The 11,983-nt window shown below is 42.6% G+C and overlaps 12 non-coding genes across 12 annotated transcripts; all 12 read right to left on the bottom strand.

Moving 5' to 3' along the window:
* Positions 1 to 5,888: 5,888 nt before the first annotated feature.
* trnan-guu (transfer RNA asparagine (anticodon GUU)) lies at positions 5,889 to 5,962 on the bottom strand. Its single transcript has one exon. It is a non-coding gene; the product is annotated as a tRNA-Asn (tRNA).
* A 250-nt stretch (positions 5,963 to 6,212) lies between these two features.
* trnan-guu (transfer RNA asparagine (anticodon GUU)) lies at positions 6,213 to 6,286 on the bottom strand. Its single transcript has one exon. It is a non-coding gene; the product is annotated as a tRNA-Asn (tRNA).
* Positions 6,287 to 6,534: 248 nt separating this feature from the next.
* trnan-guu (transfer RNA asparagine (anticodon GUU)) lies at positions 6,535 to 6,608 on the bottom strand. The gene has a single exon. It is a non-coding gene; the product is annotated as a tRNA-Asn (tRNA).
* Positions 6,609 to 6,880: 272 nt separating this feature from the next.
* Positions 6,881 to 6,954, bottom strand: trnan-guu (transfer RNA asparagine (anticodon GUU)). The gene has a single exon. It is a non-coding gene; the product is annotated as a tRNA-Asn (tRNA).
* Positions 6,955 to 7,545: 591 nt separating this feature from the next.
* Positions 7,546 to 7,619, bottom strand: trnan-guu (transfer RNA asparagine (anticodon GUU)). The gene has a single exon. It is a non-coding gene; the product is annotated as a tRNA-Asn (tRNA).
* Positions 7,620 to 7,889: 270 nt separating this feature from the next.
* On the bottom strand, positions 7,890 to 7,963 carry trnan-guu (transfer RNA asparagine (anticodon GUU)). The gene has a single exon. It is a non-coding gene; the product is annotated as a tRNA-Asn (tRNA).
* Positions 7,964 to 8,221: 258 nt separating this feature from the next.
* Positions 8,222 to 8,295, bottom strand: trnan-guu (transfer RNA asparagine (anticodon GUU)). The gene has a single exon. It is a non-coding gene; the product is annotated as a tRNA-Asn (tRNA).
* A 251-nt stretch (positions 8,296 to 8,546) lies between these two features.
* Positions 8,547 to 8,620, bottom strand: trnan-guu (transfer RNA asparagine (anticodon GUU)). The gene has a single exon. It is a non-coding gene; the product is annotated as a tRNA-Asn (tRNA).
* A 250-nt stretch (positions 8,621 to 8,870) lies between these two features.
* On the bottom strand, positions 8,871 to 8,944 carry trnan-guu (transfer RNA asparagine (anticodon GUU)). Its single transcript has one exon. It is a non-coding gene; the product is annotated as a tRNA-Asn (tRNA).
* Positions 8,945 to 9,540: 596 nt separating this feature from the next.
* Positions 9,541 to 9,614, bottom strand: trnan-guu (transfer RNA asparagine (anticodon GUU)). Its single transcript has one exon. It is a non-coding gene; the product is annotated as a tRNA-Asn (tRNA).
* Positions 9,615 to 9,864: 250 nt separating this feature from the next.
* Positions 9,865 to 9,938, bottom strand: trnan-guu (transfer RNA asparagine (anticodon GUU)). The gene has a single exon. It is a non-coding gene; the product is annotated as a tRNA-Asn (tRNA).
* Positions 9,939 to 10,195: 257 nt separating this feature from the next.
* On the bottom strand, positions 10,196 to 10,269 carry trnan-guu (transfer RNA asparagine (anticodon GUU)). The gene has a single exon. It is a non-coding gene; the product is annotated as a tRNA-Asn (tRNA).
* Positions 10,270 to 11,983: the final 1,714 nt, after the last annotated feature.

The raw sequence follows: 11,983 nt of genomic DNA, 5'->3' as shown, positions 1-11,983 counted from the left end.
ATTCATCTCAATGCCAGGTTTCAGTTTAGAGCAGCGGGCAAAGGGGAGCACTGAGAGCGTTTTGTTCAATTTGGGGAAAAAATAGTGACCGGATCTCATTTTATACAACAGGACAATTTTGTAAAATGGAACCAAAACAGAACGCACATATTTCTACCTGAACTTGGAGACCATGTTTTTTTTGTTTGTTTTTTTCCCCTCACATTATCATAACTACAGCAATCAGCTCACCTCCATATACAGGACACAAATTAACTTAGAACTGATTTTGCACTCAAAAGTGACCAGAAAAACATGTGAAAAAAGTAAAACAATAGTTTTCAATATGTTGAGGTTAAATGAGATGGACAGAGTGGGTGAGGCGTTTTTGACATTCAGGTTGTGACATTTATGTAAAAAAAAAGTTTTGTGAAAATTGTTTCTCTGTTGTTTCTCCGCCATTACCACATTTAGCAGCACGTTCACTAGTTGATTGACTAAGCCCCTCCTCCTGGCTCTGATTGGTTGTTTTTGAGCAGGTGCGGCACATTTCTTCAGCAAAGGGAGGAGGTGGAGGAAATTTATCTTTTCTCAGATTATCTCTTATGTCATAATGTCACCAGGACATAGGGACAGTTTTAACAAATATGTAAAAAATATTTTTCTATATATAAAAGAGAGTCAAACTTGGTTGTTGATGGACTAAGCCTGATTTACCTCTTCAGATCCCGGAGGACTCCATGAAGTCTGGTCTCTAGCAGAAAATACTAAAAAGTTTCCATCTCTGAATTCCAGACTTTAATCTGCTCATTCTTGAAAACCCTCCAATGTTTCTGAATTAAAACGGCTAGAAGACGGAGCCAAAAGTCCTGTTAAAGCTGCTGTAAAAGGAGGCAATTACTTTTCACCTAGGGGCAGGTTGGTTTAGAAATATTTTTTGTTTGTTTGTTTTTAATAAGATCGTTTACATTTTGTATCTCCTGTTACATTTGTGTGTGTGTGTGTGTGTGTGTGTGTGTGTGTGTGTGTGTGTGTGTGTGTGTGTGTGTGTGTGTGTGTGTGTGTGTGTGTGTGTGTGGGAGGGGGGGAGAAGCAACAAACAAGACGATAACCGTCATGGGGAAATAAACATTTTTTGTAAGTGTTCTCTGTTTACTGGATCGATCAGTTTTAATGGATGCCAGTCTCTGAGAAGAAAAAAAATCTACCTTTGGAGAAAGTTACCTTGACATCTACACAATAGTTTCAACTCAGTTTGTGTCTCTTGTTTTTATAGCTTAGCACAAGAATATCAAAACACTGAACTGTCATCACAAAAAGCGATTCCCCGATCGTGTTTAGTCTTTTGCAAATACAGACCAGATTTTGTCGTTTGAATTTCTGAGACGACAAAATGGTTGGAAAAGTAAAATTTGTCCAAAAAACAGTGTGACATCTGTGTCTTATTCTTTTTTTTTTTTTTTTTTTTTTTTACACCACCCACCACGATTTGCAGTGTCCACAGCGTTTAGTGTGATTTGCTGACAGTGCAGAACTCGGCAAGCCGTGGTCCGTGGAAGCCGGTTTGTTATGGCGCAGATAACAGAGCGCGTGTTTCTGCCCGTGCCAGATCCTCCACGCTGCGCTGTTGGGCCTGACCTCAAACAAGTGGGTTTGTTTTTATGCCCAAACAGCGGGAGAAAACAGGAAAACACTGAGCGGAGCCCGAAGACGACGTCTTAAAGTGAGAGTAATGGAAACCATGGCTCAACACGGTCATTCAGCTGGACCGTCATATCTGTACCTTCACCCACCTACCTAACAGCTTTAGCATCCAAATGTTTGCTATCTGTTTGCTGTCAAATGCGATTCAATTTTTTTATGAGCTTTTTGCAAAACGCTGCTGCATTTCATATTGTATTTCCACTCTGAGAACCTCAGCTTTACATCTCAACCATGAACCGTAGTGTGTCTCAAAGAACAGAATATCTGAAAAATTGAAGGAAAAAATATGTGCAGTTTCTATCAGCTCTTCACATCCAGAGATCGAATTTGGAGAGCGCTTCTTTGCTAATTGCAATTGAATTTAAAGGCACACTTATGTAAAATTGACTTTTTAAAAAAAGATTTGCATCATGTTATTATAATGAAAGACGTACTTGTATTCTTTCATGCATGTTTGAGAAATCCTCTAATATCCCGTGGCCAGTGGTGTACTTAAGTACAATTTTCGTGTATCTGTACTTTACTTAAGTAGATTTAATAATGGATACTTTCTACTTTTACTCCACTACATTTTACAGTAAGTATCTGTACTTTCTACTTCACTACATTTCTACAAAAGTGTCGCGTTACTCGTTACATCCAAGTCGCGTTGCGCTTTTTGTCCGTTAAAATGTGAAGTTCAGGGTCTTAAGGTGGCGCCGTAAAATCCAAGCAATAACGTGACTTAGTGTCTGTTGTCACCCATGGCCTCCACCTTTACTCGCACGCGGAGCTCCAGACATGCGCAGTGGTATCCTCTGAGCGGGAGAAGATGTCTGTCTGATCGATAATAGCTGCCTAAATCATAAGATATGGCGACATGTAAAATAAGCAGCGCTTTGCTTTCACAGACGGTGGGGACTTCGTCCAACTTTTAGCGTCACTTGGAAGGGAAGCTTAAAGAAAGGTAAGATCTGTGGACGTGATGCTAGCAAAGCTAGCTGTACAGCAGGGGTGTCCAAACTTTTTGCAAAGAGGGCCAGATTTGGTAATATGAGAATGTGTGGGGGCCGACCATGCAGCCTGACATTCTTTGAATCATTAACGTTAAAAGCAAATTAACTGTTTTATAAAATTTTTATTGGAAATGGGACACTTTTCATGTCTTCACACAGAGTAGTTTGTTTTTTGGTTTTGTTAAAGTCAGTATGACTTTTGTACTATGAATTAAAAGTCTGTGGGAAAATATAAATTCTGGAAAGATTCAACATATATGGGTTCATCTGAAACATGGCATTTTATCCAGTTGTAAGTGCTCACTATGAACTAAATTCAAAATGCAAACAGGAACATATTAACAGTAATATTACTTTGAAGTACAAAACACAGAAGGCCATCTGCATCATTGTATTATGAAAAATGAGAGAAGCAGTGTTAGATTGTTTCAACGTTAGACTCTTATAAAAATACATATATAGAGAAAAATGCACAGACTTCAAACGACTTTTTAAGTGCAAGATAGTAAAATAATAATAGAACTCAGCTGGCTAATTCACGCTGATATTTTCAGGCTGATACAGAAAAAGATAAGAAAATGCATTTTCCATCTGAATCCTTGGTCCAGTCATCTTAGGTTTCAACAGTTCATAAGAGAAAAATACAACTAATTAAACAAAAAATCTGACTGTAGATAACTATACTGTTGTTGATTAATTATTTAATAAAGTGAACTTAAAATCCAGAGAACAAATTATACACAGAATAAAATGAATTGATGCATATTTTAATGTGGTTTTGATTGCCACAGGAAAATAAAATCCTTGCCTGCTCTAATGTGAAGGATGATACAGAGATCTCGACTGGTTCAAAAGCAGTGGTTTTGACACGCAAGATGTCACGTAGGTGAGAGTCAGTTAGTTTCGTCCTCATGCTGTTCTTGTTTATGTTCATGACTGAAAATATCTTCTCACACAAGTATGTGGAGCCAAACAAGCTCAGCATTTCTTTAGCAAATGTTCAAATTTTTCGGAACCTGTCTTTGTCCAGCTGGCGGTAAAAGTCGACAAGAGCGAGGTGTTGGTGCCTACTGCGACTCTCTGCATCGCACTGCAGTTCAATAAGCGCCAGCTGCAGGTCATATGGAGCGTCATCAGGGACCACGGAGAAAGGAGCGGAAAAAATTGTGATCTCTTTTTCAATAGCCGCAAAATCCCGAAAGCGCTGCTGAAATTCCTCAGCCAAAGATGAGATGTCTGCTGCATACCTTCTTATTTGCGCGCTGATGTTGTTCTGTGGAAAACGGGTCATAATATCCTGCAGCGATGGGAAGAGAGTGGTAGTGGGCTGTGTTTGGGACAGGTGTCTTTGAAAAAGCAGCAACTTGGTTCGAAATGCTCCAATGTGTGAATACGGTTGACTTACAACTGCATTTTGGCCCTGAATGCTAGTGTTCAGTGCATTTAGATGTTGGGTTGTGTCAACTAAAAATCCAAAATCAGATACCCAAACAGGATCGGAAAGTTCTGGCATCAGTTGTCCCTTTTTTTGCCAAGAATTGTCCGATTTCCTCTCTAAGAGAGTAGAAGCGCTGGAGTGCAGATCCCCGACTGAGCCATCTCATGTCATTGTGATACACAACATCTCCGTATTCAACCTGAATGTCGACTAGAAACTGTTGAAACTGGCGGTGGCACAGGGCTTTTGAGCGAATGTAATTTCACCGGTTTCATCACATGGTCATATTTGAGATGTTTGGCACAGAACTTGTTGGTGAATGATACAGTGCTGTTTTATGACTTTGGCTCCTTCTTCACTCACTTTATTACAGACTGGCATTGCTAATCCACTGCGCTCACCCGTCATGGCAGGTGCACCATCCGTAGTGATCCCAACGACTTTATTCCATGGTAGTTTCATGTTATCAACGGCGGAACAAACAGAAACAGATAAATCTGTTCCTCTCGTTTGATCCTTAAGACTGAAGCTCAAGTAGCTCTTCACTTACGTTCATTCATCATCCACTATTCTCAAAAAAAATTAGTAACTGAGCGGTGTCGGATGCATCTGTGCTCACGTCGCAGGCTAATGAAAAAAAGTCGAACTCCACTCCTTTCGCCTCCAATTGCCTCTTAACATCAGATGAAACATCTTCAAGTCTTCACACGACAGTATTAAGAGCCAGACAAACATTAGCAAACTCTTGTGTTTTCTCAGGACAGATTTTCTCCACCATTTTCATCTCACACTTTAATAAATTCACCTTCAGTAAAAGGCTTGCAGTGCTTAGCAATCAGTGTTGCTACCTCATAGCTCGGCTTTGTGGCGCTTTCATTTGAATCAAGGGGCTCTTGTAAAAAAGCTCTGCTGTGCCGTTAAAACAGCTTCCAGTTGCTTCAAATTTTTGCTACGTTCGTTTCCAGTTATACTGTCGTAGCTAGAATGTTTCGTCTGGTAGTGCCTTGATATTGAATTCTATGACAACAGCCACAGTGAAAATTTTTTTGGTGAAAAAATACTCTAATTTCCACTTGAACTGAAAGCGGTGGCCCTCGCTGTCAACTTTCCGTTTTTCGCTACAGTAGCCATTGTTGAAATGGGCTTGAAATGATCACACCCTTTGACCCCTGTGACGAGGGTTAGAGTTTTCCGCAGCGAGAGTAGCTCTACTGCCATCTTCTGGTGAAATATAAAATAGCGTTTTGTACTCTGAATTTTACACTAAGGGTAGCAGTGCTAGCGGGCTGCATTATTATTAATTTCATGACAGATGCTGCGGGCCTGTGTAAATTTGGAAACGGGCCGTATTTGGCCCGAGGGCCGGACTTTGGACATGCCTGCTGTACAGAGAAACATGTTGCATCTGCGATGAAAAAAAAGTTGTCACTCATGCACTGAATTATTGTGTGGAGGTGTTGACTGAGGTGTCGCAAATATGGGAAAACGCTGTGACCAAAGTCTGCTTTGATATGAAATTCAGGAACGATCCGATTCTTCTGGACGGATCTGGAAAATCCTGGTTTTCCATAGTGTTCTTACCACATGTCAAAGGTCAAAAATCGAGCAATCCGAAAGTTTCCTTTGGTCAAGCATGTTTTCATGACTCCATCACGTACTCAAGCAAAACTTTCCAAAAGCCTCTGTCAATAGTTTCAGATGTTGTCCATTATAACACAATCAGAGCAAGTCAACCTCAGAACATCTGTTGTCCTTTCTAGTAAAGAGATGCACGTCCCTGGGTGGGCTTGAACCACCAACCTTTTGGTTAACAGCCGAACGTGCTAACCGATTGCGCCACAGAGACGATGCCCTGCTGAATATTGCTGTCACACAAGTGCCACGTCTCTCGCCAAAAATCCTGGTTTTCCATAGTGTTCTTACCACAGGTCAAAAATCGAGCAATCCGAAAGTTTCCTTTGGTCAAGCATGTTTTCATGCCTCCATCACGTACTCCAGCAAGTCTTTCCAAAATGATCCAGGATTTTAAGGTATTGGCCACAATCAGTGCAAGTCAACCTCAGAACATCTGTCGTCCTTTCGAGAATAGAGACCGACGTCCCTGGGTGGGCTTGAACCACCAACCTTTTGGTTAACAGCCAAACGCGCTAACCGATTGCGCCACAGAGACGATGCCCTGCTGAATATTGCTGTCACACAAGTGCCACGTCTCTCGCCAAAAATCCTGGTTTTCCATAGTGTTCTTACCACAGGTCAAAAATCGAGCAATCCGAAAGTTTCCTTTGGTCAAGCATGTTTTCATGCCTCCATCACTTACTCAAGAAAGTCTTTCCAAAATACTCCAGGATTTTTGAGTATTGTCCACAATCAGTGCAAGTCAACCCCAGAAAATCTTGTCCTTTTGGGAATAGAGTTCCACATCACTGGGTGGGCTTGAACCACCAACTTTTCGGTTAACAGCCGAACGCGCTAACCGATTGCGCCACAGAGACAATACACTCCTGAGTATTGCTGCTCAGATAAGTGCCACGACTCTCGCCGAAAATCCTGGCTTTCCATAGTGTTCTTACCATAGTGTTCTTACCACATGTCAAAGGTCAAAAATGGAGCAATCCGAAAGTTTCTTTTGGTCAAGCATGTTTTCATGCCTCCATCACGTACTCAAGCAAGTCTTTCCAAAATGATCCAGGATTTTAAGGTATTGGCCACAATCAGTGCAAGTCAAGCTCAGAACATCTGTTGTCTTTTCGAGAATAGAGACCCACGTCCCTGGGTGGGCTCGAACCACCAACCTTTCGGTTAACAGCCGAACGCGCTAACCGATTGCGCCACAGAGACGATATACTCCAGAGTATTGCTGCTCAGATAAGCGGCACGTCTCTCAACAAACTTCCTAGTATTCCATACTGTTCTTACCACAGGTTAAACATCAAGATATTGAGCAATCCAGAAGGTTCCTTCAGTCAACATGTTTTTCATGCCTCCATCATGTACTGAAGCAAAACTTTCCAAAAGCTCCCGTCAATAGTTTCAGATGTTGTCCATTATAACACAATCAGTGCAAGTCAACCTCAGAACATCTGTTGTCCTTTCTATGAAAGAGAACCACGTCCCTGGGTGGGCTCGAACCACCAACCTTTTGGTTAACAGCCGAACGCGCTGATTGCGCCACAGAGATGATGCACTCCTGAGTATTGCTGCTCAGATAAGTGCCACGACTCTTGCTGAAAATCCTAGCTTTCCATAGTGTTCTTACCACATGTCAAAGGTGAAGTAATCCGAAAGTTTCCTTTGGTCAAGCATGTTTTCATGCCTCCATCACGTACTCAAGCAAGTCTTTCCAAAATGATCCAGGATTTTAGGGTATTGGCAACAATCAGTGCAAGTCAACCTCAGAACATCTGTTGTCCTTTCGAGAATAGAGACCCAAGTCCCTGGATGGGCTTGAACCACCAACCTTTCGGTTAACAGCCGAACGCGCTAACCGATTGCGCCACAGAGACAATGCACTCCTGAGTATTGCTGCTCAGATAAGCGGCACGTCTCTCAACAAACTTTCTAGTATTCCATACTGTTCTTACCACAGGTTAAACATCAAGATATTGAGCAATCCAGAAGGTTCCTTCAGTCAACATGTTTTTCATGCCTCCATCATGTACTGAAGCAAAACTTTCCAAACGCTCCCGTCAATATTTTCAGATGTTGTCCATTATAACACAATCAGTGCAAGTCAACCTCAGAACATCTGTTGTCCTTTCTAGGAAAGAGAACCACGTCCCTGGGTGGGCTCGAACCACCAACCTTTCAGTTAACAGCCGAACGCGCTAACCGATTGCGCCACAGAGACAATGCACTCCTGAGTATTGCTGCTCAGATAAGTACCACGACTCTCGCCGAAAATCCTGGCTTTCCATAGTGTTCTTACCACATGTCAAAGGTCAAAAATCGAGCAATCCGAAAGTTTCCTTTGGTCAAGCATGTTTTCATGCCTCCATCACTTACTCAAGCAAGTCTTTCCAAAATGATCCAGGATTTTAGGGTATTGGCCACAATCAGTGCAAGTCAACCTCACAACATCTGTTGTCCTTTCTAGGAAAGAGACGTACGTCGCTGGGTGGGCTCGAACCACCAACCTTTCGGTTAACAGCCGAACGCGCTAACCGATTGCACCACAGAGACGATGCACTCCTGAGTATTGCTGCTCAGATAAGCGCCACGACTCTCGCCGAAAATCCTGGCTTTCCATAATGTTCTTACCACATGTCAGAAATAGAGCAATCCGAAAGTTTCCTTTGGTCAAGTATGTTTTCATGCCTCCATCACGTACTCCAGCAAGTCTTTCCAAAATGATCCAGGATTTTAAGGTATTGGCCACAACGAGTGCAAGTCAACCTCAGAACATCTGTTGTCCTTTCGAGAATAGAGACCCACGTCCCTGGGTGGGCTTGAACCACCAACCTTTCGGTTAACAGCCGAACGCGCTAACCGATTGCGCCACAGAGACCATAACCTGCTGAATATTGCTGTCACACAAGTGCCACGTCTCTCGCCAAAAATCCTGGTTTTCGATAATGTTCTTACCACAGGTCAAAAATAGAGCAATCAGAAATTTTCCTTTAGTCAAGCATGTTTTCATGCCTCCATCACTTACTCAAGCAAGTCTTTCCAAAATGCTCCAGGATTTTTGAGTATTGTCCACAATCAGTGCAAGTCAACCTCAGAACATCTATTGTCCTTTCGAGAATAGAGATCCACGTCACTGGGTGGGCTCGAACCACCAACCTTTTGGTTAACAGCTGAACGCGCTAACCGATTGCACCACAGAGACAATACATTCCTGAGTATTGCTGCTCAGATAAGTGCCACGACTCTCGCCGAAAATCCTGGCTTTCTATAGTGTTCTTACCACATGTCAAAAATAGAGCAATCCGAAAGTTTCCTTTGGTCAAGCATGTTTTCATGCCTCCATCACGTACTCCAGCAAGTCTTTCCAAAATGATCCAGGATTTTAGGGTATTGGCCACAATCAGAGCAAGTCAACCTCAGAACATCTGTTGTCCTTTCTAGGAAAGAGACGCAAGTCCCTGGGTGGGCTTGACCACCAACCTTTCGGTTAACAGCCGAACGTGCTAACCGATTGCGCCACAGAGAAGATGTACTTCTGAGTATTGCTGCTCAGATAAGTGCCACGACTCTCGCCGAAATTCCTGGCTTTCCATAGTGTTCTTACCACAGTGTTCTTACCACATGTCAAAGGTCAAAAATCAAGCAATCTGAAAGTTTCCTTTGGTCAAGCATGTTTTCATGCCTCCATCACGTACTCAAGCAAGTCTTTCCAAAATGATCCAGGATTTTAAGGTATTGGCCACAATGCATGCAAGTCAACCTCAGAACATCTGTTGTCCTTTCTAGTAAGGAGATGCACGTCCCTGGGTGGGCTTGAACCACCAACCTTTCGGTTAACAGCCGAACGCGCTAACCGATTGCGCCACAGAGACGATGCCCTGCTGAATATTGCTGTCACACAAGTGCCACGTCTCTCGCCAAAAATCCTGGTTTTCCATAGTGTTCTTACCACAGGTCAAAAATCGAGCAATCCGAAAGTTTCCTTTGGTCAAGCATGTTTTCATGCGTCCATTACGTACTCAAGCAAGTTTTTCCAAAATGATCCAGGATTTTAGGGTATTGGCCACAATCAGTGCAAGTCAACCTCAGAACATCTGTTGTCCTTTCGAGAATAGAGTCCCACGTCCCTGGGTGGGCTCGAACCACCAACCTTTCGGTTAACAGCCGAACGCGCTAACCGATTGCGCCACAGAGACGATGCCTTGCTGAATATTGCTGTCACACAAGTGCCACGTCTCTTGCCAAAAATCCTGGTTTTCAATAGTGTTCTTACCACAGGTCAAAGGTCAAAAATCAAGCACTCCGAAAGTTTCCTTTGGTCAAGCATGTTTTCATGCGTCCATTACGTACTCAAGCAAGTTTTTCCAAAATGATCCAGGATTTTAGGGTATTGGCCACAATCAGTGCAAGTCAACCTCAGAACATCTGCTGTCCTTTCGAGAATAGAGACCCACGTCCCTGGGTGGGCTCGAACCACCAACCTTTCGGTTAACAGCTGAACGCGCTAACCGATTGCGCCACAGAGACAATGCACTGCTGAATATCGCTGTCACACAAGTGTCACGTCTCTCAACAAACATACTGGTTTTCCATAGTGTTCTTACCGCACCTCTGCGAGCGTTCCCTCTGCGCGCGTTCCCTCTGCGCCCGTTGCCTCTGCGCCCGTTGCTTCTGCGCGCGTTGCCTCTGCGGGATCGCGCGCCTCCTTTCACTCAAACTGGACTCAGGCTGACCTGTATAGATATTTACATCAACCTACTGTGAGGAATTATGATCTTTTGGAGAACTCTAGGTAAGAGTTTAAAACCCGCCGCGTTAGCTCTGGTTGCGCAGCTCAATGTGAACCGCAGGAATAACTTGTAGCGAATTCAGAGGCGCGTTGTGGAGCGGTGAGAATGATTTATCTTTGTGAACGAACAATTATATGCGGCGTTTACATCTCAACACGCTGCTCAGCGTGTGGCTCTGTTTCTGTCTTCCCTGTAAAGTTTATGTCTGTGGTCCCGGTTGGCCGGAGCGTTTGTGGATAACGAGTAGCACTAATCTGATCATGCAGGTTCAGCCTGGTGACGAGCTTTAGCGCTCTCCTCGGAGTCACACATCATGTAGATTTTATATTATTTTATTATTATTTTTAGTATTATTTTTCCCGTTACACGATGCATCAAACCATATCAGATGTGTTGTCTACTTAGAGTTCATATGCGCAGCCGCACGGTGATCTGAGAAGCTCGTCCCATAAACTCGACCAACCAGAATAGTTTCTGTGACGATTAAAAACTCAACAGACACGAAATGGAAGAGCTACTTAAGTCACATTAGCAGCATTGAATTAAATCTCCCGTTTGTTGTGTATCTCTGCGTAGTGCAGCAGATTACCTGATCATGCAGGGCCGGTCCAAGGCTGTATGAGGCCTGGAGCAGAATCTGACTTAGGGTCCCCTTTTGTTCCTAAAACCATCAGTACCTCTAACAGCTTCTGTGTTAGATTTAGTGAAATATGGGAGAAGGGAGTTGTTTAATTGGCCAGCCTAAAAAGCAATAAGTTATAATCGCAGTTCACTAATTTGTATTTGTAAATTCAGAGATTAAACTCACAGCATCAGATTGTTGCTATGGGAACAAAGCCATCTAACTATGAATATTGTTCTTTGAAGTTTTACAAAGTAAACTTGCCAGCTCCTTAAAATTTTGTATTTAAATATTAAACAATTTAAAATAATTTAATTTATGTATGTTTAAACTATTGAATCAAATTTAACAGCATTGATCATCTCTGTGGACTGTTTTAAAATATTAGTGTTTATGGGGCTCCTGAAGCTCTTGGGGCCCTGATGGAGCTGCTGACTTAATTTGGATTAAACAGAAGTGCAAATTTGTTGTTTTTAGACTAGTTGTGGGTTTAAATAGCATTTCACTGGAGATGTTTTCCTGTAACATATAATTACACAGTAATACTTTTACATTTCCTGTCAACTTAACATCTTTTAATACAAAACACGGTGGACCACCGGTGGACCACCTCGACACCCGACCACCGGGCTTAGCAAGTTTTCTGGGGGGGAAACCCTGAATTCATTAAATTATGAAGGTAAATTTCTTTCAAATCTCATTTGACATATACACCATCTTCATAACAACTGAAGGTAACATAGTGACTTTATTGCGCTGTAAAATGACACTACGTGGCTGGAAAACACATAACACTGCCCCTTTAAAGGCTGGGCTTTGACTAGGTCGT

This window comes from Poecilia mexicana, unplaced genomic scaffold (assembly GCF_051168715.1).
Source record: "Poecilia mexicana isolate PSO_F unplaced genomic scaffold, ASM5116871v1 scaffold_8, whole genome shotgun sequence".
NCBI classification, from domain to species: Eukaryota; Metazoa; Chordata; class Actinopteri; order Cyprinodontiformes; family Poeciliidae; genus Poecilia; species Poecilia mexicana.
This window is presented reverse-complemented; position numbering and strand designations above follow the sequence as displayed.